This window comes from Parasteatoda tepidariorum, chromosome 5 (assembly GCF_982258835.1).
Source record: "Parasteatoda tepidariorum strain Cologne lab strain chromosome 5, Ptep-v5.0, whole genome shotgun sequence".
Lineage (NCBI taxonomy): Eukaryota > Metazoa > Arthropoda > Arachnida > Araneae > Theridiidae > Parasteatoda > Parasteatoda tepidariorum.
In genome coordinates, this window is record NC_141759.1 from 93,676,158 (window position 1) to 93,702,313 (window position 26,156).

Here is a 26,156-nt window from a genome sequence, read left to right on the forward strand (position 1 = left end):
TTTTTTCATATGTCTATAATTTTTCTTTGTTTTATTCTTCATTTTGAACTTATCTAATGAGTGCTGTTTACTTGCAGCTTAAGCGCAATAAATGTTACTTATTGTTTTTCTTAACTTTCTTAGTGTTTTCTTGTATTTATTTATTTATTATATATATATATATATACACATACGGATCATGATTGATTTCTGACCTCCCGAAATATAACGGGTAACCAATTCGAAAACTTTTTAACGAATAAAACGAAACGAAACATTTTCACAAACATTAATTACTTTCATATATTAATACAAAAATATTAATTAGTATATTGGTATTTATATTAGTTCATTAATAATAATTAATAACATCACACCAGACATTTAATTTTCCGTAGGTCAACATAGAGGAAGTAAAATCCCTTTAATGTTTGGAAACTACTCTTAAGAATAAAATTTTGTTGCATTAATATTAAGCAGAAAGAAAACGTTTTAAATACGAGCTGTAGTTCTTAACAACTTAGTGTGACCTTAAATTACATAAAATTTATTTTACCTATAAAACTTATCAATTAATCGGAAATAGTGAGCAAAAAAAGTTTGCGTTTTTCACCACAGAATTATGATTGCCTTAAAATCATGTCAAATAAATAAACCTCTCAGACCAAACACTTTATTCTAATTTATGAAGAGAAAAAGATTTTAATGATCCATTGTTGTAAACTAGATTACTTTGAATCTTCACTTTCAATTATGTTCTGTAACAAAAATTAAAATTCATTACATGTAAAAGTAAAGAGCTCTATTACCTATTTTTCTAAATACATTGAGGTTCATTAATATAAGAACAGTTATGTTTTTTGAAAGAGCAAACGATAAAGTAATGTTTAAACTTGTATAGATTTTTATTTAATTAATCGCTTGCTATATCATATTTTAAAATAAACTATTTCTTATACCTCATTATTCTAATTAATTAAATTATTATTTTTAAAAATTTGTCTTGCATTCTGGTCTATGAATATAAGAACACTATTACTTCGTATTGAAAAATTTCCAAAATATTATTTATATTTCTTTCTCTAAAAATATCGTTTTAATTTATTTAGACGAAAGATATTTTTTTCTTCGTTTGCACATTAGTTTTAAATATGCTGCGAGGAACTAAGTTAAACGAAATTGAAGTTAGAATATTTGAAAAGTTTAGCTGATTCGAAATATTTCTACGATGATAAACTGATCCAAAAGTGCAGTTGAAAAAGCATTAAAAAATAGATGGATATGTATATAGATGAAAAATAATTCCACCTGGTAAAATGCATATGATTCGTCTTGTCTTCTAAATGTTCTAAAATGCCTTCCTGGAAAATTGCAAGTAAGTATTATAATTTATTGCTAATTCATCTGTTTTAAGAGTTCTCTTAATCTGTAATTTCACCAAATTTGTAAAAATTAACGCGAATCATTAAAAAAAAAAAGTCGTAATTTCTTATATATAGAAGCTGCTACGAATGGGAGGGAATATTAATCGGGGAATAATTAAATTTCTAATGTAAAACGACGCTTTAATTCAGACTTCCCTGATGGTTTTAATCACTAGTGGCACGATTTACTGCTTTTGGGTGTAATTTCAGTTAGTGGAAAAACTTATTTAGAAACGAATCCGAAAAATATGAGTTCTAAAATGTATTTAGAAGTATTAGAATGGAAGCTGTTAGTATTTGGTTATCTTCCAGGACAGGGGTAATCAATTATTCTGGATTATAGAACTTTAAGCAATTGACTTACTTTTGGTGGTACCTTAACTTTAAAAATATAAAAATATTTTTAAAATATTTTTATATTTTTAAAGTTAAGGTACCACCAAAAGAGCTTTTTTATTATTTTTATCATTAGAAGTTTCAGAATTATTTAGTTTATATGTCTATATTATATATTCATTTTAATATATAATATTTATATAATATAATATAATATATTATATATATATATCATATATTATATATATATATTATATATATTTATTTTTAGTTTATATGTCAGGCAGTTCAGTTGAATTAGCCGCCATGGAACGACAATTAGTCTAGTTCTAAATTGGTTTTCATATATGTGAGAGAATCATACTTTTTTATTATCGAATTTAATTATTTTATTTTTAATTAAAAATTTTTTTATGTGAAATACCAATGTGATTTTTTATAAATCAATATCTTTTTTATTGTTATTAGAAAGAATGCACATTTTCATATTTTGTGAATTTATTTACTATTTTCACTGGCATTGTGCTTAAATGATTTCATAAAAATAACTGCAATAATATTTAAATTATAGTGTTTTTTTTGCTTTATCTAAAAAAATTTTCAGATGTTAAAAAATGATTGCCGGTAAAAAAAAAAAAGAGTCCTAGCCCTCGGAACCCCTTTGACTCTTAGACGTAACCATTGGGTTCCGTGGAACACCTTTTAGGAACCGCTGCTCTATGATGTTTAAACTTCCCTCACATTAAGATTTCAAATAGTGGTTAAAATAAGACTAAGTATATACTTTGATATGGCCATCGAATCTTCCTGATTTAAATGTAACTGAAAATGTTTAGGCACTTTTCGTGAGAAAAAAAAAATTGCAAAATGGGATGCCTGCAAGTCTCGTTGCGTGGGTATCTCGATCCTAATTAGTTGTTGAAACTAAGCATTTGTTTACGTTAGCAACCGTTTTTTCCATTCTATTTTGAGAAAGCGAAGCTCGTGAAGTATCAATTCACTTAAATGACACATTCTATATTCTTTCACAAAGATTCAATTCTTTCACTATATATTTCTTACTTAACACAAAGACAGACACGAAGCGTTGTGGAACGCAAACAAACTAATTATGCATTGAAGTTGTCTGGTACACAAAACAAAAATATACCACGGTTGCAATAAAATGCATCAATCTAAGTTAATCAATCTAACTAATCAATACTAATCAATCTAAGTTAAGTAAAAGACGTAGACGAGAAAGAATTATATTTCAACAAATTCGATGTGCGATATTGGCACAGTATTTCTGCTACACTTCTTTTTGCTTATAAAGTTTACGTCATAGGTCACATGTGTGGGTATCAGTGATCTTCTTCTTAAAGTGAGTGCCTAGGATGAGATGAAGTGCTCAATTGAGAACCAACACTGCACGTAATTTTTAAAATAAAATGCATGAATAAAAAGATTTTATGATGCTAAACCACCTGTCGTTAAAGGGTTAGTTTAAAAGAAAAAGTTCCATCTCAGCATTTAATTCCACATTTAAAGTCTTGTCCTATTAGATATAATCACTGAAAGATGAAATTTCACGTAATTTGTTTTCTTCTATTTTGTGCGCAATTCTTCCCCTTCCTTACAGAAATGTAACTATCTGCTATTTCGTTTCTCCAAGACGCTGGTAAGCTTACATATAAAACCGTGCGGTGACTGAGGAAATAGAGCGCGCACTTCACGATGAAATGACCCAGGTTCAAATCCCAGCGATGGCTGATGGTCGATACGAATTTGCTTCCTGATAGCTGATTGCACCAACCACAGTGTTGACGTAAAATATTCTCAGCGGTAGACAGTTCATAAATTACAATCCTGTGCTGTCAAGCCAAACATGGGATGTTTACGTTGTTTTCTCTCCATGTAACGGAAATTCATGTTACTATTTTCATGAAATTCTCCACAAAGGTAAACTTGCCCAATTGCATGAACCAGGAGTTCCTTTGTCTTCTGGGTTGGATTGAAAATTACAAGATTACAGGTTTGAACATTGATAGTCGTAAACTTGAAAGTGTTTCAACGCCGATTATGAAACAAAATACTGTAAATTCGGAACCCTAAAACACTTTACTTCTTTGCTCGTAGGTGTTTATTCATTTATTATTTATCTTTTTAATAAAAATTTAAATGACTGACGACGTTAGTAAATAATGTTGAATGACTTTTTTCTGCATACTTGGCAGAAATTAAACTAAACAACGTGAATAAAGCGCTAATAATGAAACGAAATCTGAAATACTGTAGTTTCGGTAAGTCTGAAAGTTACGTAATTTTTTCAAAGCTGCAGGAATAGGCAATAAGTAGAAAAAACTGCACATTTAGTATACACAACTACCACTTTATCATGTAGGTGCTTTTCATATATGATCCACCTTTTTTTTGCTGGTAATTTCATATGAAGACAAGAACATCAAACCAAACGCAGCATACTATTGCAGTGATGCATCATATTCACGACATCAATAGCATATACATAACTTCATTTTCACCATAGCTGAAGTTATACCTCATATTTTTACATTATGCTCTTATCTGCGTATAACTACACAGTCAGAACTCAAGGATCCGCATGAATACTCCTTTATTTCATTTGCATTTCACCACCTCATCGAAACACCACAAAGTTCAAGTTAAAGATGAGTGGGAAAAAGGCTGCAAGCGATCTCAGGTGCCCAGATATTCAATAAATCACAGTTCAGTTGAGTTCGGTGTTAATTTTATATGAAATACAACATGCACATCTTTGTAAGAAATGTTTTCTTAGAGGAAGCAAAATTTATTTTTTAATGTATTTCTCCTAGTTTCTTTCTAGTAAATTTGATTTTAAGTCATTTCATCCACCATAACATAAAAATCATTCAAAAATTTGTATAAAAAACGCTACTTTTGTACTCATTATCTAACATATTTTAAAACTGAAGATAAAATTAACCAAATTTTGCTATTTTTAATTTCGATTCTCCATCACTTTATAAAATCTCTTGATGAAATGTTTTGAAACAAGATTTATTTTTATGTGACAATGACAGTAAAAAAGTTTAAGCAGTGACAAAGAATTGAACTGCAGTTTTCATGAGATATTTATAAAAGCAGCAAGATCATTGATATCGATTTTATTCATTGTAACCCCATTTTTATTATTTGAAGAATGCTGCTATAATTTATTATGTACAACTTAAAGGAGATAAATCGGACAAAAGCACTACTCATAAGGAAAACACTTTGCTTCTTTTGTTCGAAAAACTGTTTTTCCTTGAATTTACTTTCTAACCAAATTCTTTGATTGAAATAAATACGATAAGTTATAACGAAATTTGTTTTTACTTCCTTTAATGAAAAAAGACATTTTAACAGTTGTTCAGTGCATTATGGAGGCTACTTGTATCCAGGAAATATTTTCATTGTTTCAATATATACTTTGTTATTGTTGTCACGCATATGGAAAGAGGTTAAGAACGTTAGCACATTTGAATATTGAGGAATTAATTAGAAATATTTAAAATCCAAATTCGAAGGTTTTCTATTGTCAATATTTTTCTCGAATAGTCTCGAATAGCGAATAGTTTATGTTTGTTACTTTACATAGAGTTTGAGCAATTCATGAAAAACGCAGTAATAAATTTGATCGAGAGTAGAGAATGGTTTTTCGTATTAGTGACTGCTTCAATTTGTTTTCAGGAAAATCTAAAAACTAAGTTAATATCCATTTCTCGTTATTAGTATGTAGTTGTGAGAACGAATATTTCCTGTTGTTTTATTTCACCCAAAAATGGGAGGGTACTGCTTTAAAAAAAAATTTTTTTTTTTCTTTTACGATACTAAACCAGTAATATCAATTTGCCCCTCTTTGTGGGCAAATTGTTTCGATTGTCAGCAAAATTTATGTTGTTAAGTATTATTCATAGACATAGCTAAAATATTCCTAGACATTCATAAACGTAGCCAAAGAAATTATTTAAATCTTTAATTTTTCTGCACATCCAGAATACGCTTTAATGAAGGGAGAATGACACCACCTATTAAATTCTTAATCTAGGTGATCGAGTCTCCCGTGTTTGAGTTAATAGTAAATAGTTGAGTTAATGGGAAATTTAAAAAAAAGTTACATAATTAAGTTATTAGAAAGCTAAGTTGAGTTAGAGGTGCTTGTTGAAAGGATATCTAAAATGGATGTAATAGAATTTTCCGAAATGATTAAGATTTTGCTTTTGTCTATTTTAGATTCAGTTTATAATGTCCGTTTTAGTTTAAAAGAAAATGACGTTATATCGAACATCAACTATATGCATCATTGGCAAATTATAAAAAGTTATATAATTAAGTTATTAGAAAGTTAGAAAGCTGAATTAAGTAATAAGATATCAAACTCTAAGTTAGAGAATATAACAGTATTATTTGAATTGTAGAGATTTTTTAAAAATTTTGTATTGAGTTTATTACGTCCGTTTTAGTTAAAATGAAAGTGTCATTACATCGAACATCGACTATATACATTGCTAGAAAAAAGTTATTAAATTTGATTGTTTGAAATTTGTAAAGCTAAATTAAGCTGGTGGAGCTGTGGAGATATCTGAAGACAAGTTAGAGGAAAAAGATAGAATGTTTCGAAATAGTAGAATTTTTTCTCCGTCCATTTTGAATTAAGTTTATTATCATCCCTTGTATCAGAAAAAAAGAAACTTACATGAAAAAATTACAAGAAAATATCATATTAATTTTGCTTAAATTTTTTTCAGAGATAAACTTATTTTTTAATCTCCTTCATTTCAAAATCAGAAACATCGTGGCGAAAATATATTGTTTGGATTTTTTTTTTAAAAAGAAAAAAAAAAACGTAAGAAAATTCCTGGAAAAACCGTGCTTTTTAAGCCATATCCCCAAACAAGGAAAAGAAAACTTTAGTTTTATTATTCTTTAAAGGAAAAAGTGAAAACTACACGACAGCTTAACGAGGTCAGAAATAGTTCATAAACTTAGGTTCCGATGACGAAACGCTTTTTTTTTTTGTTTTTTACCTGCCACTTGTTTTTTTCTTTAAAGTATTGGAGGCTTCTTGGGGATTTTCCCTACTTCTTTAAATGTTTCAGAGTTTCATGGGAACCATGGTAAATCTTTAAAAGCTATTCGTCAAATAAATTAGGTCAACTTTAAGCTCATCCGCGATGACATCTTTGAGGTTTAAAGTGAAAGTATTTCAAGTTTCGGGGGAAATTCCAACTCTTACTTTCTTTATTTCGTGGGTACGTGCACTTAACTCTAATTAATGGATGAGTGCATTTTAAAAGAGAGACAATTGTACGAGAATGCTCCAAAGAAATTCCCGACAGGAGAGCTTAAACCCCGGAAGAAAGGACATAATTGACTTTTAATTTTTCCTAACCCTAATATTTGGCACAAATTGTTAACCATTAAATGCGCTGCGAGAAACTGAATTGAAGTTTTTTTTTAAAGCTTTTAAGGCTAGTTTTTTTAAAAATAATACATGTGGAATAAACTTTTTGTTGGGGAGTAAACTGGAAATAAGTGATCCAGTCATTGGAAAAAGAACTTAAAAGTTTCACAGCATTTGCAAAATGCAATAGGGCATTTCTCAAGAGGTGGGAATCAGCTGCTAATTCTGAATTCTATTGATATTCAAATTATTTCAACTAATTAACCTATTTAAACAAAATGAACATTATAATTACTTCTTCATTCGACTCTAGGGCATCGGATTATCTAAAACAATAATTTTATGAGAAAAACTGCCAACGTTTAGTACGGTTAATGATTTGGATAATCCTTTATTTCACGTGAAAGAAAATATTTTTTTACATAAATATTTATAAAAAAACATGAAAAATATTTAAATGCTTAAAAATTATTCAAAATGTGTATACTTATGTTTAAAATACTAGCGTTAATCAATTTTTTTTGTTAAAATAATTGCGCGATATCCTGCATTACTTTCTTGGATATCTATCAGAACATTAATTTTCTTTATATATTTCACACAGTAATGTTACATATTTATTTCCGTCATTTGTTAAGGATATTATCTAGTAATCGTTTATTTCAACTTTATATATTTATTCTTATTTGTTAACATCTAGACACTATATAAAAAATTGATGTTACATTGGATGAGTTCAAATAATGGATGAACAAAATTGTCCTTTTGGTTTAAAATTTTTAAAAAAAAGTATTTATAGCAAACTTTAGCAATAATTTTTATCATTTCCTGTCACTAGGCAGACCTGTAAATTTGCTCTAAAGTTTTTACTTACTTAAATTTAAACTTAATTGTTCATATAGGTGAAACTTGATTGTCTTTAAGTTCATTTGCGTGTTAAGCTCCTGTTTATTGAGAACTGTCCAATTTTTAAATAAAGAAATTTGCGGGAATAATTATCCTTGCAAAAGATTTTGGGGAATAATAAGAAAAGGTTTTCCTCTAAACAAACCCGCATTACTGCTGTATAGCCGAATGCCCGTTCTTCAAAACATCAAAATCATCGTTTATATTTTTGAATTTTACTAGAAAAGAATACTGTTTTCAGTTTATTTTGAAAATTATATTCGTCTCAACCGAAAACCATATTACATTCTTGGATTAAACTATATTACATTATAATGATATATATTACATTTCATTACATTGCAATATAGTTGTTTTCAACTATATTACTATATCATTGTATCATTATACTATATCATTATAATTTTCTTGTTTCAAACTGTATTATTGTTGTTTTCTTGGTACAAGCATGATTTTTTCGACTAAGTTGCAGCTAATAGTTAGTAATATTCTTTTAATTTTTTTTAAAATTTTCACACAACATATTTCTTATTAGAACCAAGAATATTTTTTTTAGAAAATTAATTACAATTCCTTATATTTTACATATTCACTCAACCCTTATATATTAACTGAAAAGTAGAATTTTTAAATTTTTCCTCCGGAATGGAAGTTGGCAGCATGCTCTCTTCTTTATATACATTTCGCTTAAGTGGTTCTCAAATCGAGCTGTATTTCAGAGTCTTTGTTGGCAACAACTTATAACAATTCAGTGACTACTTACTAAGCAAGAAAATGATGAAATCAGTAAAACGTTTGAAATGACATATTGAGTAACTTATAAACTAATGAAGGAAACTAATTTCTAAACGCAAGATAAAGTTTTGTAAACTATAGTTAAAAAATATTGTGAGAATATGTTATCTTAAGCGAATGAATCTTTATAACCGGAAGTAATTTGTAAGTACTTACTCTTTTTGTGTGAAAGAGCTCAAAAGCTCGAAAAAAAGAAAAAAAAAAGTTGTGCCGGTCCAGACGTAAAGGGTTAGTGACGCTATTAAAATGCGATAATATTACAATAAATTTTTTTGTCCATTTCGGATTTAGCCTAGGAATTTTTTTTCCGCAGTTAAAAAAGACTTACAAATATACTAAATACAAAAATAATGATTAGAAGGAAAAAAAAACATTTTTTTTTATTTATTCTCTTTTAAAAAAATAATCTTGTTAAAATCAATTTTAATTACAAATACTATCATACTGATCCTAGCTTTCTATTTTCCAGCAACTGCTGATAGTTATTAACCCATTTGTGTCCTGCATTCTTTCAAGAGGATGGCGTCTTTTATCAAAAGAGAAAAAAAATGGTAACAAAAGTGCTTCTTTATTACAATTTATTTTGTAGAAAGATAGGTCTGTCAACTTACATTATAGTAATAATATAAATATTTAATTATGGATTTGCAGACACAAATGAGCGTGTTTCAAATCTGAAATGTGTAGGTAACAGAAAGCAATACCTACTTGGAATAAACAAATGTGAACGGTTGACTGAAAGCAAACAATAACAAGTTTCCTAAAACAAAAAATTTAGAAAACTTCTGATGTATCCCTCCGCTTATGTTATGCTTACCAGGCGATGTGTGAGCAGTCTTAATATTCTAGGAAGTTTTATTATTGTGATTTGAATTTAAATTCACGCGTAATTTTACTATTTATGAGAGTTTCCTGTAATTTATAAATTCTAACAGGTCGTGAGACGAAAACAAATTTGAGAAAATTAATACCACAACATATATAAAGTGTATAGGGTTTGCCATGTTTTGAGTGTTATCCCTTATTTGGGTATATCTGTGGAAAATAGAGCCAATTGTTATTTTTTTGGGTAGCATCATAGCAAGCTTGCGGAGTTTTCCGAATTCATTTGTTGTCTGTTTCGTTGAAAGTTAAACTGGAAAAACGCGTTAGATTGTAAACACTACAAGTATAATAATATTGAATGACATAGGTTTTTCAAGCTTAGGCGAAAAAAGCAACAGTAACTCGAAAGTCTTACTACCAGTTTTAACTTCTAGCGCTATCTATGCTTAGCATTACACTGTCAACCATCGATGCGTTCTACAATTTTTTTCTTCATTTAGCTTATTCTCAAGGTGTCGAGTCTATTCGTCATGAGCTCAATTCGTTTCTAGCACAATTCGCCATAGACGCAATTCTTCTTCAACATAATTTGTTACGAGTACAATTCATCGCAGGCCACAGCGAGATCGATGAAATACATCAATCTAGGAAGACAATTCTCTTGCATCGTCTACAAAAGATAACAATTTTATTTGATGGCTGCTCAAAAATCACGAAAGCACCGAAGGGATGATTTGTTTATTTGGTTATTTTGTGATATATTTATTGTTAGTTATGAAGGAGATAAGGGGTATGACCAAAGCTTGCGTAATTAAAAATGGTTTTTGTGGCTAGTCCTTAGCGTCTAGCATAATAATTTCGCGAAAAAGATGTATATTGGTAGTAAAATATTTTTTAATTAGAATTTAACTTGGCTAAACGAAATATTTATATTAGTCATAGCAAAAGAAAGCTACATAAAATTTTTAGACAACCAAATTCCACCCATCGCGCTTAATAAAAACTTTCTAAATTGCCTAAGTTTAATTTTTTAAGCTCGGTAATTCTTTAAAACTCATTATTACAAACAATTAAATTTTTCTTATATTTTCTTCACTTAATTTAGTTTTATAGCTGTATTTTTTGAATTCAAAAACTTGATAAGTTACTAAATTTATCTATGGCATTTTTTAACATGTAATTTAGATAACAATCTATTGACAAAAACCAGTGTATTTTAAATAAAACAGCCGTACATAAAAAAAAAGAATTCGTAATTGCGGAGTTTCTTCCCCTACTTTCTATGGAAAACGCAGTTACTTATTTTTTTTAAAGAAGGCTTCATATCTCTGATTCAAATTTTTAAGGAGTTCGTACAAAAATATAGTCCAAATAGTTTAGCTAGAAAAGCACTCGAGCCTCCCAGTGTTAATTTTACACTTTCTTCATACATCACTATATCTCGAGAAATATCTTAGCAATCCAGCTATGCTATTTGACAACTTAGAAATTCCACCAACTGATTGTTCAGTTTCAGAAATGTATTTCAAATAGTTTATATTATTTTTACACAACCAGAGAGATGTAATGGGGAAGCGTGCTTGGCCCATAACCCAGAGGTCAGTGGATCGAAACCGAGCTCTGCTGGATGATATTTCAGTTTTTCTTCTCGTGATTATTCCTTTTCGGAAAAATGTTTGAAATAGATTGGTTAACTTGAAATAATCTTTACACACTTTTAGAGCAGAGTGGCGCTGTGGAAGCATGCTGCGCCCATAACCCAGAGGTCCGAGGATCGAAACCACGCTCTGCAAGTTGATATTTCAGTTTTTCTTCTCGTGATTATTCCTTTTCGGAAAAATGTATGAAATAGATTGGTTAACTTGAAATAATCTTTACACACTTTTAGAGCAGAGTGGCGCTGTGGAAGCATGCTGCGCCCATAACCCAGAGGTCCGAGGATCGAAACCACGCTCTGCAAGTTGATATTTCAGTTTTTCTTCTCGTGATTATTCCTTTTCGGAAAAATGTTTGAAATAGATTGGTTAACTTGAAATAATCTTTACACACTTTTAGAGCAGAGTGGCGCTGTGGAAGCATGCTGCGCCCATAACCCAGAGGTCCGAGGATCGAAACCACGCTCTGCAAGTTGATATTTCAGTTTTTCTTCTCGTGATTATTCCTTTTCGGAAAAATGTTTGAAATAGATTGGTTAACTTGAAATAATCTTTACACACTTTTAGAGCAGAGTGGCGCTGTGGAAGCATGCTGCGTCCATAACCCAGAGGTCCGAGGATCGAAACCACGCTCTGCAAGTTGATATTTCAGTTTTTCTTCTCGTGATTATTCCTTTTCGGAAAAATGTTTGAAATAGATTGGTTAACTTGAAATAATCTTTACACACTTTTAGAGCAGAGTGGCGCTGTGGAAGCATGCTGCGCCCATAACCCAGAGGTCCGAGGATCGAAACCGCGCTCTGCTAGATGATATTTCAGTTTTTCTTCTCGTGATTATTCCTTTTCGGAAAAATGTTTGAAATAGATTGGTTAACTTGAAATAATCTTTACACACTTTTAGAGCAGAGTGGCGCTGTGGAAGCGTGCTGCGCCCATAACCCAGAGGTCCGAGGATCGAAACCACGCTCTGCAAGTTGATATTTCAGTTTTTCTTCTCGTGATTATTCCTTTTCGGAAAAATGTTTGAAATAGATTGGTTAACTTGAAATAATCTTTACACACTTCTCGAGCAGAGTGGCGCAGTGAAAGCGTGCCGTGCCCACAATCCAGAGGTCCGTGGATCGAAACCACGCTCTGCTAGATGATATTTCAGTTTTTCTTCACGCGATTATTCCTTTTCGGAAAAATGATTGACATAGATTAGTTAATTTGAAATAATCTTTACACATTTCTCGAGCAGAGTGGCGCAGTGGAAGCGTGCAGGAACCATAACCCAGAGGTCCGTGCATCGAAACCCCGCTGTGCTAGTTGATATTCCAGCTTTTCTTCTCGCGATTTTTCCTTTTCGGAAAAATGTTTGAAATAGATTGGTTAACTTGAAATAATCTTTGCACTCTTCTCGAGTAGAGTGGCGCAGTGGAAGCGTGCTGGGCCCATAACCCAGAGGTCCGTCGATCGAAACCACGCTCTGCTAGATGATAATTCAGTTTTTCTTCTCGCGATTATTCCTTTTCGGAAAATGTTTGAAATAGATTGGTTAACTTGAAAAAATCTTTGCACTCTTTTTGAGCAGAGTGGCGCAGTGGAAGCGTGCTGGGCCCATAACCCAGAGGTCCGTGGATCGAAACCACGCTCTGCTAGATGATATTTCAGTTTTTCTTCTCGCGATTATTCCTTTTCGGAAAAATGTTTGAAATAGATTGGTTAACTTGAAAAAATCTTTGCACTCTTTTTGAGCAGAGTGGCGCAGTGGAAGCGTGCTGGGCCCATAACCCAGAGGTCCGTGGATCGAAACCACGCTCTGCTAGATGATATTTCAGTTTTTCTTCTCGCGATTATTCCTTTTCGGAAAAATGTTTGAAATAGATTGGTTACCTTGAAATAATCTTTGCACTCTTCTCGAGCAGAGTGGCGCAGTGGAAGCGTGCTGGGCCCTTTACCCAGAGGTCCGTGGATCGAAACCACGCTCTGCTAGATGGTATTTCAGTTTTTCTTCTCGCGATTATTCCTTTTCGGAAAAATGTTTGAAATAGATTGGTTAACTTGAAATAATCTTGGCACTCTTCTCGAGCAGAGTGGCGCAGTGGAAGCGTGCTGGGCCCATAACCCAGAGGTCCGTGGATCGAAAAATAAATCTGCCAGATGATATTTCAGTTTTTCTTCTCGCGATTATTCCTTTTCGGAAAAATGTTTGAAATAGATTGGTTACCTTGAAATCATCTTTGCACTCTTCTCGAGCAGAGTGGCGCAGTGGAAGCGTGCTGGGCCCTTTACCCAGAGGTCCGTGGATCGAAACCACGCTCTGCTAGATGATATTTCAGTTTTTCTTCTCGCGATTATTCCTTTTCGGAAAAATGTTTGAAATAGATTGGTTAACTTGAAAAAATCTTTGCACTCTTCTCGAGCAGAGTGGCGCAGTGGAAGCGTGCTGGGCCCATAACCCAGAGGTCCGTGGATCGAAACCACGCTCTGCTAGATGATATTTCAGTTTTCCTTCTCGCGATTATTCCTTTTCGGAAAAATGTTTGAAATAGATTGGTTAACTTGAAATAATCTTTGCACTCTTCTCGAGCAGAGTGGCGCAGTGGAAGCGTGCTGGGCCCATAACCCAGAGGTCCGTGGATCGAAACCACGCTCTGCTAGATGATATTTCATTTTTTCTTCTCGCGATTATTCCTTTTCGGAAAAATGTTTGAAATAGATTGGTTAACTTGAAATAATCTTTGCACTCTTCTCGAGTAGAGTGGCGCAGTGGAAACGTGCTGGGCCCAAAACCCAGAGGTCCGTGGATCGAAACCACGCTCTGCTAGATGATATTTCAGTTTTTCTTCTCGCGATTACTCCTTTTCGGAAAAATGTTTGAAATAGATTGGTTAACTTGAAAAAATCTTTGCACTCTTCTCGAGCAGAGTGGCGCAGTGGAAGCGTGCTGGGCCCATAACCCAGAGGTCCGTGGATCGAAACCACGCTCTGCTAGATGATATTTCAGTTTTTCTTCTCGCGATTATTCCTTTTCGGAAAAATGTTTGAAATAGATTGGTTAACTTGAAATAATCTTTGCACTCTTCTCGAGCAGAGGGGCGCAGTGGAAGCGTGCTGGGCCCAAAACCCAGAGGTCCGTGGATCGAAACCACGCTCTGCTAGATGATATTTCAGTTTTTCTTCTCGCGATTATTCCTTTTCGGAAAAATGTTTGAAATAGATTGGTTACCTTGAAATAATCTTGGCACACTTCTCGAGCAGATTGGCGCAGTGGAAGCGTGCTGGGCCCGTAACCCAGAGGTCCGTGGATCAAAACCACGCTCTGCTAGATGATATTTCATTTTTTCTTCTCGCGATTATTCCTTTTCGGAAAATTGTTTGAAATAGATTGGTTAACTTGAAATAATCTTTGCACTCTTCTCGAGTAGAGTGGCGCAGTGGAAACGTGCTGGGCCCAAAACCCAGAGGTCCGTGGATCGAAACCACGCTCTGCTAGATGATATTTCAGTTTTTCTTCTCGCGATTACTCCTTTTCGGAAAAATGTTTGAAATAGATTGGTTAACTTGAAAAAATCTTTGCACTCTTCTCGAGCAGAGTGGCGCAGTGGAAGCGTGCTGGGCCCATAACCCAGAGGTCCGTGGATCGAAACCACGCTCTGCTAGATGATATTTCAGTTTTTCTTCTCGCGATTATTCCTTTTCGGAAAAATGTTTGAAATAGATTGGTTAACTTGAAATAATCTTTGCACTCTTCTCGAGCAGAGTGGCGCAGTGGAAGCGTGCTGGGCCCATAACCCAGAGGTCCGTGAATCGAAACCACGCTCTGCTAGATGATATTTCAGTTTTTCTTCTCGCGATTATTCCTTTTCGGAAAAATGTTTGAAATAGATTGGTTACCTTGAAATAATCTTGGCACACTTCTCGAGCAGATTGGCGCAGTGGAAGCGTGCTGGGCCCATAACCCAGAGGTCCGTGGATCAAAACCACGCTCAGCTAGATGATATTTCAGTTTTTCTTCTCGCGATTATTCCTTTTCGGAAAAATGTTTGAAATAGATTGGTTAACTTGAAATAATCTTGGCACTCTTCTCGAGCAGAGTGGCGCAGTGGAAGCGTGCTGGGCCCATAACCCAGAGATCCGTCGATCGAAACCACGCTCTGCTAGATGATATTTCAGTTTTTCTTCTCGCGATTATTCCTTTTCGGAAAAATGTTTGAAATAGATTGGTTAACTTGAAATAATCTTTGCACTCTTCTCGAGCAGAGTGGCGCAGTGGAAGCGTGCTGGGCCCATAACCCAGAGGTCCGTGGATCGAAACCACGATCTGTTTGATGATATTTCAGTTTTTCTTCTCGCGATTATTCCTTTTCGGAAAAATGTTTGAAATAGATTGGTTAACTTGAAAAAATCTTTGCACTCTTCTCGAGCAGAGTGGCGGAGTGGAAGCGTGCTGGGGCCATAACCCAGAGGTCCGTGGATCGAAACCACGCTCTGCTAGATGATATTTCAGTTTTTCTTCTCGCGATTATTCCTTTTCGGAAAAATGTTTGAAATAGATTGGTTAACTTGAAATAATCTTTGCACTCTTCTCGAGCAGAGTGGCGCAGTGGAAGCGTGCTGGGCCCATAACCCAGAGGTCCGTGGATCGAAACCACGCTCTGCTAGATGATATTTCAGTTTTTCTTCTCGCGATTATTCCTTTTCGGAAAAATGTTTGAAATAGATTGGTTACCTTGAAATAATCTTGGCACTCTTCTCGAGCAGAGTGGCGCAGTGGAAGCGTGCTGGGCCCATAACCCAGAGGTCCGTGGATCGAAACCACGCTCTGCTATATGATATTTCATTTTTTCTTCTCGCGATTATTCCTTTTCGGAAAAATGTTTGAAATAGATTGGTTAACTTGAAATAATCTTTGCACTCTTCTCGAGCAGAGTGGCGCAGTGGAAGCGTGCTGGGCCCATAACCCAGAGGTCCGTGGATCGAAACCACGCTCTGCTAGATGATATTTCAGTTTTTCTTCTCGCGATTATTCCTTTTCGGAAAAATGTTTAAAATAGATTGGTTAACTTGAAATAATCTTTGCACTCTTCTCGAGCAGAGTGGCGCAGTGGAAGCGTGCTGGGCCCATAACCCAGAGGTCCGTGGATCGAAACCACGCTCTGCTAGATGATATTTCAGTTTTTCTTCTCGCGATTATTCCTTTTCGGAAAAATGTTTAAATAGATTTGTTACCTTGAAATAATCTTTGCACTCTTCTCGAGCAGAGTGGCGCAGTGGAAGCGTGCTGGGCCCATAACACAGAGGTCCGTGGATCGAAACCACGCTCTGCTAGATGATATTTCAGTTTTTCTCCTCGCGATTATTCCTTTTCGGAAAAATGTTTGAAATAGATTGGTTACCTTGAAATAATCTTTGCACTCTTCTCGAGCAGAGTGGCGCAGTGGAAGCGTGCTGGGCCCATAACCCAGAGGTCCGTGGATCGAAACCCCGCTCTGCTAGATGATATTTCAGTTTTTCTTCTCGCGATTATTCCTTTTCGGAAAAATGTTTGAAATAGATTGGTTAACTTGAAATAATCTTTGCACTCTTCACGAGCAGAGTGGCGCAGTGGAAGCGTGCTGGGCCCATAACCCAGAGGTCCGTGGATCGAAACCACGCTCTGCTAGATGATATTTCAGTTTTTCTTCTTGCGATTATTCCTTTTCGGAAAAATGCTTGAAATAGATTGGTTAACTTGAAATAATCTTGGCACACTTCTCGAGCAGATTGGCGGAGTGGAAGCGTGCTGGGCCCATAACCCAGAGGTCCGTGGATGAAAACCACGCTCTGCTAGATGATATTTCAGTTTTTCTTCTCGCGATTATTCCTTTTCGGAAAAATGTTTGAAATAGATTGGTTACCTTGAAATAATCTTTGCACTCTTCTCGAGCAGAGTGGCGCAGTGGAAGCGTGCTGGGCCCATAACCCAGAGGTCCGTGGATCGAAACCACGCTCTGCTAGATGATATATCAGTTTTTCTTTTTACGATTATTCCTTTTCGGAAAAATGTTTGAAATGGATTGGTTAACTTGAAATAATCTTGGCACTCTTCTCGAGCAGAGTGGCGCAGTGGAAGCGTGCTGGGCCCATAACCCAGAGGTCCGTGGATCGAAACCACGCTCTGCTAGATGATATTTCAGTTTTTCTTCTCGCGATTATTCCTTTTCGGAAAAATGTTTGAAATAGATTGGTTAACTTGAAATAATCTTGGCACTCTTCTCGAGCAGAGTGGCGCAGTGGAAGCGTGCTGGGCCCATAACCCAGAGGTCCGTGGATCGAAACCACGCACTGCTAGATGATATTTCAGTTTTTCTTCTCGCGATTATTCCTTTTCGGAAAAATGTTTGAAATAGATTGGTTACCTTGAAATAATCTTTGCACTCTTCTCGAGCAGAGTGGCGCAGTGGAAGCGTGCTGGGCCCTTTACCCAGAGGTCCGTGGATCGAAACCACGCTCTGCTAGATGGTATTTCAGTTTTTCTTCTCGCGATTATTCCTTTTCGGAAAAATGTTTGAAATAGATTGGTTAACTTGAAATAATCTTGGCACTCTTCTCGAGCAGAGTGGCGCAGTGGAAGCGTGCTGGGCCCATAACCCAGAGGTCCGTGGATCGAAAAATAAATCTGCCAGATGATTTTTCAGTTTTTCTTCTCGCGATTATTCCTTTTCGGAAAAATGTTTGAAATAGATTGGTTACCTTGAAATCATCTTTGCACTCTTCTCGAGCAGAGTGGCGCAGTGGAAGCGTGCTGGGCCCTTTACCCAGAGGTCCGTGGATCGAAACCACGCTCTGCTAGATGATATTTCAGTTTTTCTTCTCGCGATTATTCCTTTTCGGAAAAATGTTTGAAATAGATTGGTTAACTTGAAATAATCTTGGCACTCTTCTCGAGCAGAGTGGCGCAGTGGAAGCGTGCTGGGCCCATAACCCAGAGGTCCGTGGATCGAAACCACGATCTGCTAGATGATATTTCAGTTTTTCTTCTCGCGATTATTCCTTTTCGGAAAAATGTTTGAAATAGAATGGTTAACTTGAAATAATCTTTGCACTCTTCTCGAGCAGAGTGGCGCAGTGGAAGCGTTCTGGGCCCATAACCCAGAGGACCGTGGATCGAAACCACGCTCTGCTAGATGATATTTCAGTTTTCCTTCTCGCGATTATTCCTTTTCGGAAAAATGTTTGAAATAGATTGGTTAACTTGAAATAATCTTTGCACTCTTCTCGAGCAGAGTGGCGCAGTGGAAGCGTGCTGGGCCCATAACCCAGAGGTCCGTGGATCGAAACCACGCTCTGCTAGATGATATTTCATTTTTTCTTCTCGCGATTATTCCTTTTCGGAAAAATGTTTGAAATAGATTGGTTAACTTGAAATAATCTTTGCACTCTTCTCGAGTAGAGTGGCGCAGTGGAAACGTGCTGGGCCCAAAACCCAGAGGTCCGTGGATCGAAACCACGCTCTGCTAGATGATATTTCAGTTTTTCTTCTCGCGATTACTCCTTTTCGGAAAAATGTTTGAAATAGATTGGTTAACTTGAAAAAATCTTTGCACTCTTCTCGAGCAGAGTAGCGCAGTGGAAGCGTGCTGGGCCCATAACCCAGAGGTCCGTGGATCGAAACCACGCTCTGCTAGATGATATTTCAGTTTTTCTTCTCGCGATTATTCCTTTTCGGAAAAATGTTTGAAATAGATTGGTTAACTTGAAATAATCTTTGCACTCTTCTCGAGCAGAGTGGCGCAGTGGAAGCGTGCTGGGCCCAAAACCCAGAGGTCCGTGGATCGAAACCACGCTCTGCTAGATGATATTTCAGTTTTTCTTCTCGCGATTATTCCTTTTCGGAAAAATGTTTGAAATAGATTGGTTACCTTGAAATAATCTTGGCACACTTCTCGAGCAGATTGGCGCAGTGGAAGCGTGCTGGGCCCGTAACCCAGAGGTCCGTGGATCAAAACCACGCTCTGCTAGATGATATTTCATTTTTTCTTCTCGCGATTATTCCTTTTCGGAAAATTGTTTGAAATAGATTGGTTAACTTGAAATAATCTTTGCACTCTTCTCGAGTAGAGTGGCGCAGTGGAAACGTGCTGGGCCCAAAACCCAGAGGTCCGTGGATCGAAACCACGCTCTGCTAGATGATATTTCAGTTTTTCTTCTCGCGATTACTCCTTTTCGGAAAATTGTTTGAAATAGATTGGTTAACTTGAAATAATCTTTGCACTCTTCTCTAGTAGAGTGGCGCAGTGGAAACGTGCTGGGCCCAAAACCCAGAGGTCCGTGGATCGAAACCACGCTCTGCTAGATGATATTTCAGTTTTTCTTCTCGCGATTACTCCTTTTCGGAAAAATGTTTGAAATAGATTGGTTAACTTGAAAAAATCTTTGCACTCTTCTCGAGCAGAGTGGCGCAGTGGAAGCGTGCTGGGCCCATAACCCAGAGGTCCGTGGATCGAAACCACGCTCTGCTAGATAATATTTCATTTTTTCCTCTCGCGATTATTCCTTTTCGGAAAATTTTTTGAAATAGATTGGTTAACTTGAAATAATCTTTGCACTCTTCTCTAGTAGAGTGGCGCAGTGGAAACGTGCTGGGCCCAAAACCCAGAGGTCCGTGGATCGAAACCACGCTCTGCTAGATGATATTTCAGTTTTTCTTCTCGCGATTACTCCTTTTCGGAAAAATGTTTGAAATAGATTGGTTAACTTGAAAAAATCTTTGCACTCTTCTCGAGCAGAGTGGCGCAGTGGAAGCGTGCTGGGCCCATAACCCAGAGGTCCGTGGATCGAAACCACGCTCTGCTAGATGATATTTCAGTTTTTCTTCTCGCGATTATTCCTTTTCGGAAAAATGTTTGAAATAGATTGGTTAACTTGAAATAATCTTTGCACACTTCTCGAGCAGAGTGGCGCAGTGGAAGCGTGCTGGGCCCATAACCCAGAGGTCCGTGGATCGAAACCACGCTCTGCTAGATGATATTTCAGTTTTTCTTCTCGCGATTATTCCTTTTCGAAAAAATGTTTGAAATAGATTGGTTACCTTGAAATAATCTTGGCACACTTTTCGAGCAGATTGGCGCAGTGGAAGCGTGCTGGGCCCATAACCCAGAGGTCCGTAGATCAAAACCACGCTCTGCTAGATGATATTTCAGTTTTTCTTCTCGCGATTATTCCTTTTCGGAAAAATGTTTGAAATAGATTGGTTACCTTGAAATAATCTTTGCACTCTTCTCGAGCAGAGTGGCGCAGTGGAAGCGTGCTGGGCCCATAACCCAGAGGTCCGTGGATCGAAACCACGCTCTGCTAGATGATATATCAGTTTTTCTTTTTACGATTATTCCTTTTCGGAAAAATGTTTGAAATGGATTGGTTAACTTGAAATAATCTTGGCACTCTTCTCGAGCAGAGTGGCGCAGTGGAAGCGTGCTGGGCCCATAACCCAGAGGTCCGTGGATCGAAACCACGCTCTGCTAGATGATATTTCAGTTTTTCTTCTCGCGATTATTCCTTTTCGGAAAAATGTTTGAAATAGATTGGTTAACTTGAAATAATCTTGGCACTCTTCTCGAGCAGAGTGGCGCAGTGGAAGCGTGCTGGGCCCATAACCCAGAGGTCCGTGGATCGAAACCACGCACTGCTAGATGATATTTCAGTTTTTCTTCTCGCGATTATTCCTTTTCGGAAAAATGTTTGAAATAGATTGGTTAACTTGAAATAATCTTTGCACTCTTCTCGAGCAGAGTGGCGCAGTGGAAGCGTGCTGGGCCCATAACCCAGAGGTCCGTGGATCGAAACCACGCTCTGCTAGATGATATTTCATTTTTTCTTCTCGCGATTATTCCTTTTCGGAAAATTGTTTGAAATAGATTGGTTAACTTGAAATAATCTTTGCACTCTTCTCTAGTAGAGTGGCGCAGTGGAAACGTGCTGGGCCCAAAACCCAGAGGTCCGTGGATCGAAACCACGCTCTGCTAGATGATATTTCAGTTTTTCTTCTCGCGATTACTCCTTTTCGGAAAAATGTTTGAAATAGATTGGTTAACTTGAAAAAATCTTTGCACTCTTCTCGAGCAGAGTGGCGCAGTGGAAGCGTGCTGGGCTCATAACCCAGAGGTCCGTGGATCGAAACCACGCTCTGCTAGATGATATTTCATTTTTTCTTCTCGCGATTATTCCTTTTCGGAAAATTTTTTGAAATAGATTGGTTAACTTGAAATAATCTTTGCACTCTTCTCTAGTAGAGTGGCGCAGTGGAAACGTGCTGGGCCCAAAACCCAGAGGTCCGTGGATCGAAACCACGCTCTGCTAGATGATATTTCAGTTTTTCTTCTCGCGATTACTCCTTTTCGGAAAAATGTTTGAAATAGATTGGTTAACTTGAAAAAATCTTTGCACTCTTCTCGAGCAGAGTGGCGCAGTGGAAGCGTGCTGGGCCCATAACCCAGAGGTCCGTGGATCGAAACCACGCTCTGCTAGATGATATTTCAGTTTTTCTTCTCGCGATTATTCCTTTTCGGAAAAATGTTTGAAATAGATTGGTTAACTTGAAATAATCTTTGCACACTTCTCGAGCAGAGTGGCGCAGTGGAAGCGTGCTGGGCCCATAACCCAGAGGTCCGTGGATCGAAACCACGCTCTGCTAGATGATATTTCAGTTTTTCTTCTCGCGATTATTCCTTTTCGGAAAAATGTTTGAAATAGATTGGTTACCTTGAAATAATCTTGGCACACTTCTCGAGCAGATTGGCGCAGTGGAAGCGTGCTGGGCCCATAACCCAGAGGTCCGTGGATCAAAACCACGCTCTGCTAGATGATATTTCAGTTTTTCTTCTCGCGATTATTCCTTTTCGGAAAAATGTTTGAAATAGATTGGTTAACTTGAAATAATCTTGGCACTCTTCTCGAGCAGAGTGGCGCAGTGGAAGCGTGCTGGGCCCATAACCCAGAGGTCCGTGGATCGAAACCACGCTCTGTAAGTTGATATTTCTGTTTTTCTTTTCGCGATTATTTCTTTTCAGAAAAATGTTTGAAATAGATTGGTTAACTTGAAAAAATCTTTGCACTCTTCTCGAGCAGAGTGGCGCAGTGGAAGCGTGCTGTTCCCAAAACCCAGAGGTCCGTGGATCGAAACCACGCTCTGCTAGATGATATTTCAGTTTTTCTTCTCGCGATTACTCCTTTTCGGAAAAATGTTTGAAATAGATTGGTTAACTTGAAAAAATCTTTGCACTCTTCTCGAGCAGAGTGGCGCAGTGGAAGCGTGCTGGGCCCATAACCCAGAGGTCCGTGGATCGAAACCACGCTCTGCTAGATGATATTTCATTTTTTCTTCTCGCGATTATTCCTTTTCGGAAAAATGTTTGAAATAGATTGGTTAACTTGAAATAATCTTTGCACTCTTCACGAGCAGAGTGGCGCAGTGGAAGCGTGCTGGGCCCATAACCCAGAGGTCCGTGGATCGAAACCACGCTCTGCTAGATGATATTTCAGTTTTTCTTCTTGCGATTATTCCTTTTCGGAAAAATGCTTGAAATAGATTGGTTAACTTGAAATAATCTTGGCACACTTCTCGAGCAGATTGGCGCAGTGGAAGCGTGCTGGGCCCATAACCCAGAGGTCCGTGGATGAAAACCACGCTCTGCTAGATGATATTTCAGTTTTTCTTCTCGCGATTATTCCTTTTCGGAAAAATGTTTGAAATAGATTGGTTACCTTGAAATAATCTTTGCACTCTTCTCGAGCAGAGTGGCGCAGTGGAAGCGTGCTGGGCCCATAACCCAGAGGTCCGTGGATCGAAACCACGCTCTGCTAGATGATATATCAGTTTTTCTTTTTACGATTATTCCTTTTCGGAAAAATGTTTGAAATGGATTGGTTAACTTGAAATAATCTTGGCACTCTTCTCGAGCAGAGTGGCGCAGTGGAAGCGTGCTGGGCCCATAACCCAGAGGTCCGTGGATCGAAACCACGCTCTGCTAGATGATATTTCAGTTTTTCTTCTCGCGATTATTCCTTTTCGGAAAAATGTTTGAAATAGATTGGTTAACTTGAACTAATCTTGGCACTCTTCTCGAGCAGAGTGGCGCAGTGGAAGCGTGCTGGGCCCATAACCCAGAGGTCCGTGGATCGAAACCACGCTCTGTTAGATGATATTTCAGTTTTTCTTCTCGCGATTATTCCTTTTCGGAAAAATGTTTAAATAGATTTGTTACCTTGAAATAATCTTTGCACTCTTCTCGAGCAGAGTGGCGCAGTGGAAGCGTGCTGGGCCCATAACACAGAGGTCCGTGGATCGAAACCACGCTCTGCTAGATGATATTTCAGTTTTTCTCCTCGCGATTATTCCTTTTCGGAAAAATGTTTGAAATAGATTGGTTACCTTGAAATAATCTTTGCACTCTTCTCGAGCAGAGTGGCGCAGTGGAAGCGTGCTGGGCCCATAACCCAGAGGTCCGTGGATCGAAACCCCGCTCTGCTAGATGATATTTCAGTTTTTCTTCTCGCGATTATTCCTTTTCGGAAAAATGTTTGAAATAGATTGGTTAACTTGAAATAATCTTTGCACTCTTCACGAGCAGAGTGGCGCAGTGGAAGCGTGCTGGGCCCATAACCCAGAGGTCCGTGGATCGAAACCACGCTCTGCTAGATGATATTTCAGTTTTTCTTCTTGCGATTATTCCTTTTCGGAAAAATGCTTGAAATAGATTGGTTACCTTGAAATAATCTTTGCACTCTTCTCGAGCAGAGTGGCGCAGTGGAAGCGTGCTGGGCCCTTTACCCAGAGGTCCGTGGATCGAAACCACGCTCTGGTAGATGGTATTTCAGTTTTTCTTCTCGCGATTATTCCTTTTCGGAAAAATGTTTGAAATAGATTGGTTAACTTGAAATAATCTTGGCACTCTTCTCGAGCAGAGTGGCGCAGTGGAAGCGTGCTGGGCCCATAACCCAGAGGTCCGTGGATCGAAAAATAAATCTGCCAGATGATTTTTCAGTTTTTCTTCTCGCGATTATTCCTTTTCGGAAAAATGTTTGAAATAGATTGGTTACCTTGAAATCATCTTTGCACTCTTCTCGAGCAGAGTGGCGCAGTGGAAGCGTGCTGGGCCCTTTACCCAGAGGTCCGTGGATCGAAACCACGCTCTGCTAGATGATATTTCAGTTTTTCTTCTCGCGATTATTCCTTTTCGGAAAAATGTTTGAAATAGATTGGTTAACTTGAAATAATCTTGGCACTCTTCTCGAGCAGAGTGGCGCAGTGGAAGCGTGCTGGGCCCATAACCCAGAGGTCCGTGGATCGAAACCACGATCTGCTAGATGATATTTCAGTTTTTCTTCTCGCGATTATTCCTTTTCGGAAAAATGTTTGAAATAGAATGGTTAACTTGAAATAATCTTTGCACTCTTCTCGAGCAGAGTGGCGCAGTGGAAGCGTTCTGGGCCCATAACCCAGAGGACCGTGGATCGAAACCACGCTCTGCTAGATGATATTTCAGTTTTCCTTCTCGCGATTATTCCTTTTCGGAAAAATGTTTGAAATAGATTGGTTAACTTGAAATAATCTTTGCACTCTTCTCGAGCAGAGTGGCGCAGTGGAAGCGTGCTGGGCCCATAACCCAGAGGTCCGTGGATCGAAACCACGCTCTGCTAGATGATATTTCATTTTTTCTTCTCGCGATTATTCCTTTTCGGAAAAATGTTTGAAATAGATTGGTTAACTTGAAATAATCTTTGCACTCTTCTCGAGTAGAGTGGCGCAGTGGAAACGTGCTGGGCCCAAAACCCAGAGGTCCGTGGATCGAAACCACGCTCTGCTAGATGATATTTCAGTTTTTCTTCTCGCGATTACTCCTTTTCGGAAAAATGTTTGAAATAGATTGGTTAACTTGAAAAAATCTTTGCACTCTTCTCGAGCAGAGTAGCGCAGTGGAAGCGTGCTGGGCCCATAACCCAGAGGTCCGTGGATCGAAACCACGCTCTGCTAGATGATATTTCAGTTTTTCTTCTCGCGATTATTCCTTTTCGGAAAAATGTTTGAAATAGATTGGTTAACTTGAAATAATCTTTGCACTCTTCTCGAGCAGAGTGGCGCAGTGGAAGCGTGCTGGGCCCAAAACCCAGAGGTCCGTGGATCGAAACCACGCTCTGCTAGATGATATTTCAGTTTTTCTTCTCGCGATTATTCCTTTTCGGAAAAATGTTTGAAATAGATTGGTTACCTTGAAATAATCTTGGCACACTTCTCGAGCAGATTGGCGCAGTGGAAGCGTGCTGGGCCCGTAACCCAGAGGTCCGTGGATCAAAACCACGCTCTGCTAGATGATATTTCATTTTTTCTTCTCGCGATTATTCCTTTTCGGAAAATTGTTTGAAATAGATTGGTTAACTTGAAATAATCTTTGCACTCTTCTCGAGTAGAGTGGCGCAGTGGAAACGTGCTGGGCCCAAAACCCAGAGGTCCGTGGATCGAAACCACGCTCTGCTAGATGATATTTCAGTTTTTCTTCTCGCGATTACTCCTTTTCGGAAAATTGTTTGAAATAGATTGGTTAACTTGAAATAATCTTTGCACTCTTCTCTAGTAGAGTGGCGCAGTGGAAACGTGCTGGGCCCAAAACCCAGAGGTCCGTGGATCGAAACCACGCTCTGCTAGATGATATTTCAGTTTTTCTTCTCGCGATTACTCCTTTTCGGAAAAATGTTTGAAATAGATTGGTTAACTTGAAAAAATCTTTGCACTCTTCTCGAGCAGAGTGGCGCAGTGGAAGCGTGCTGGGCCCATAACCCAGAGGTCCGTGG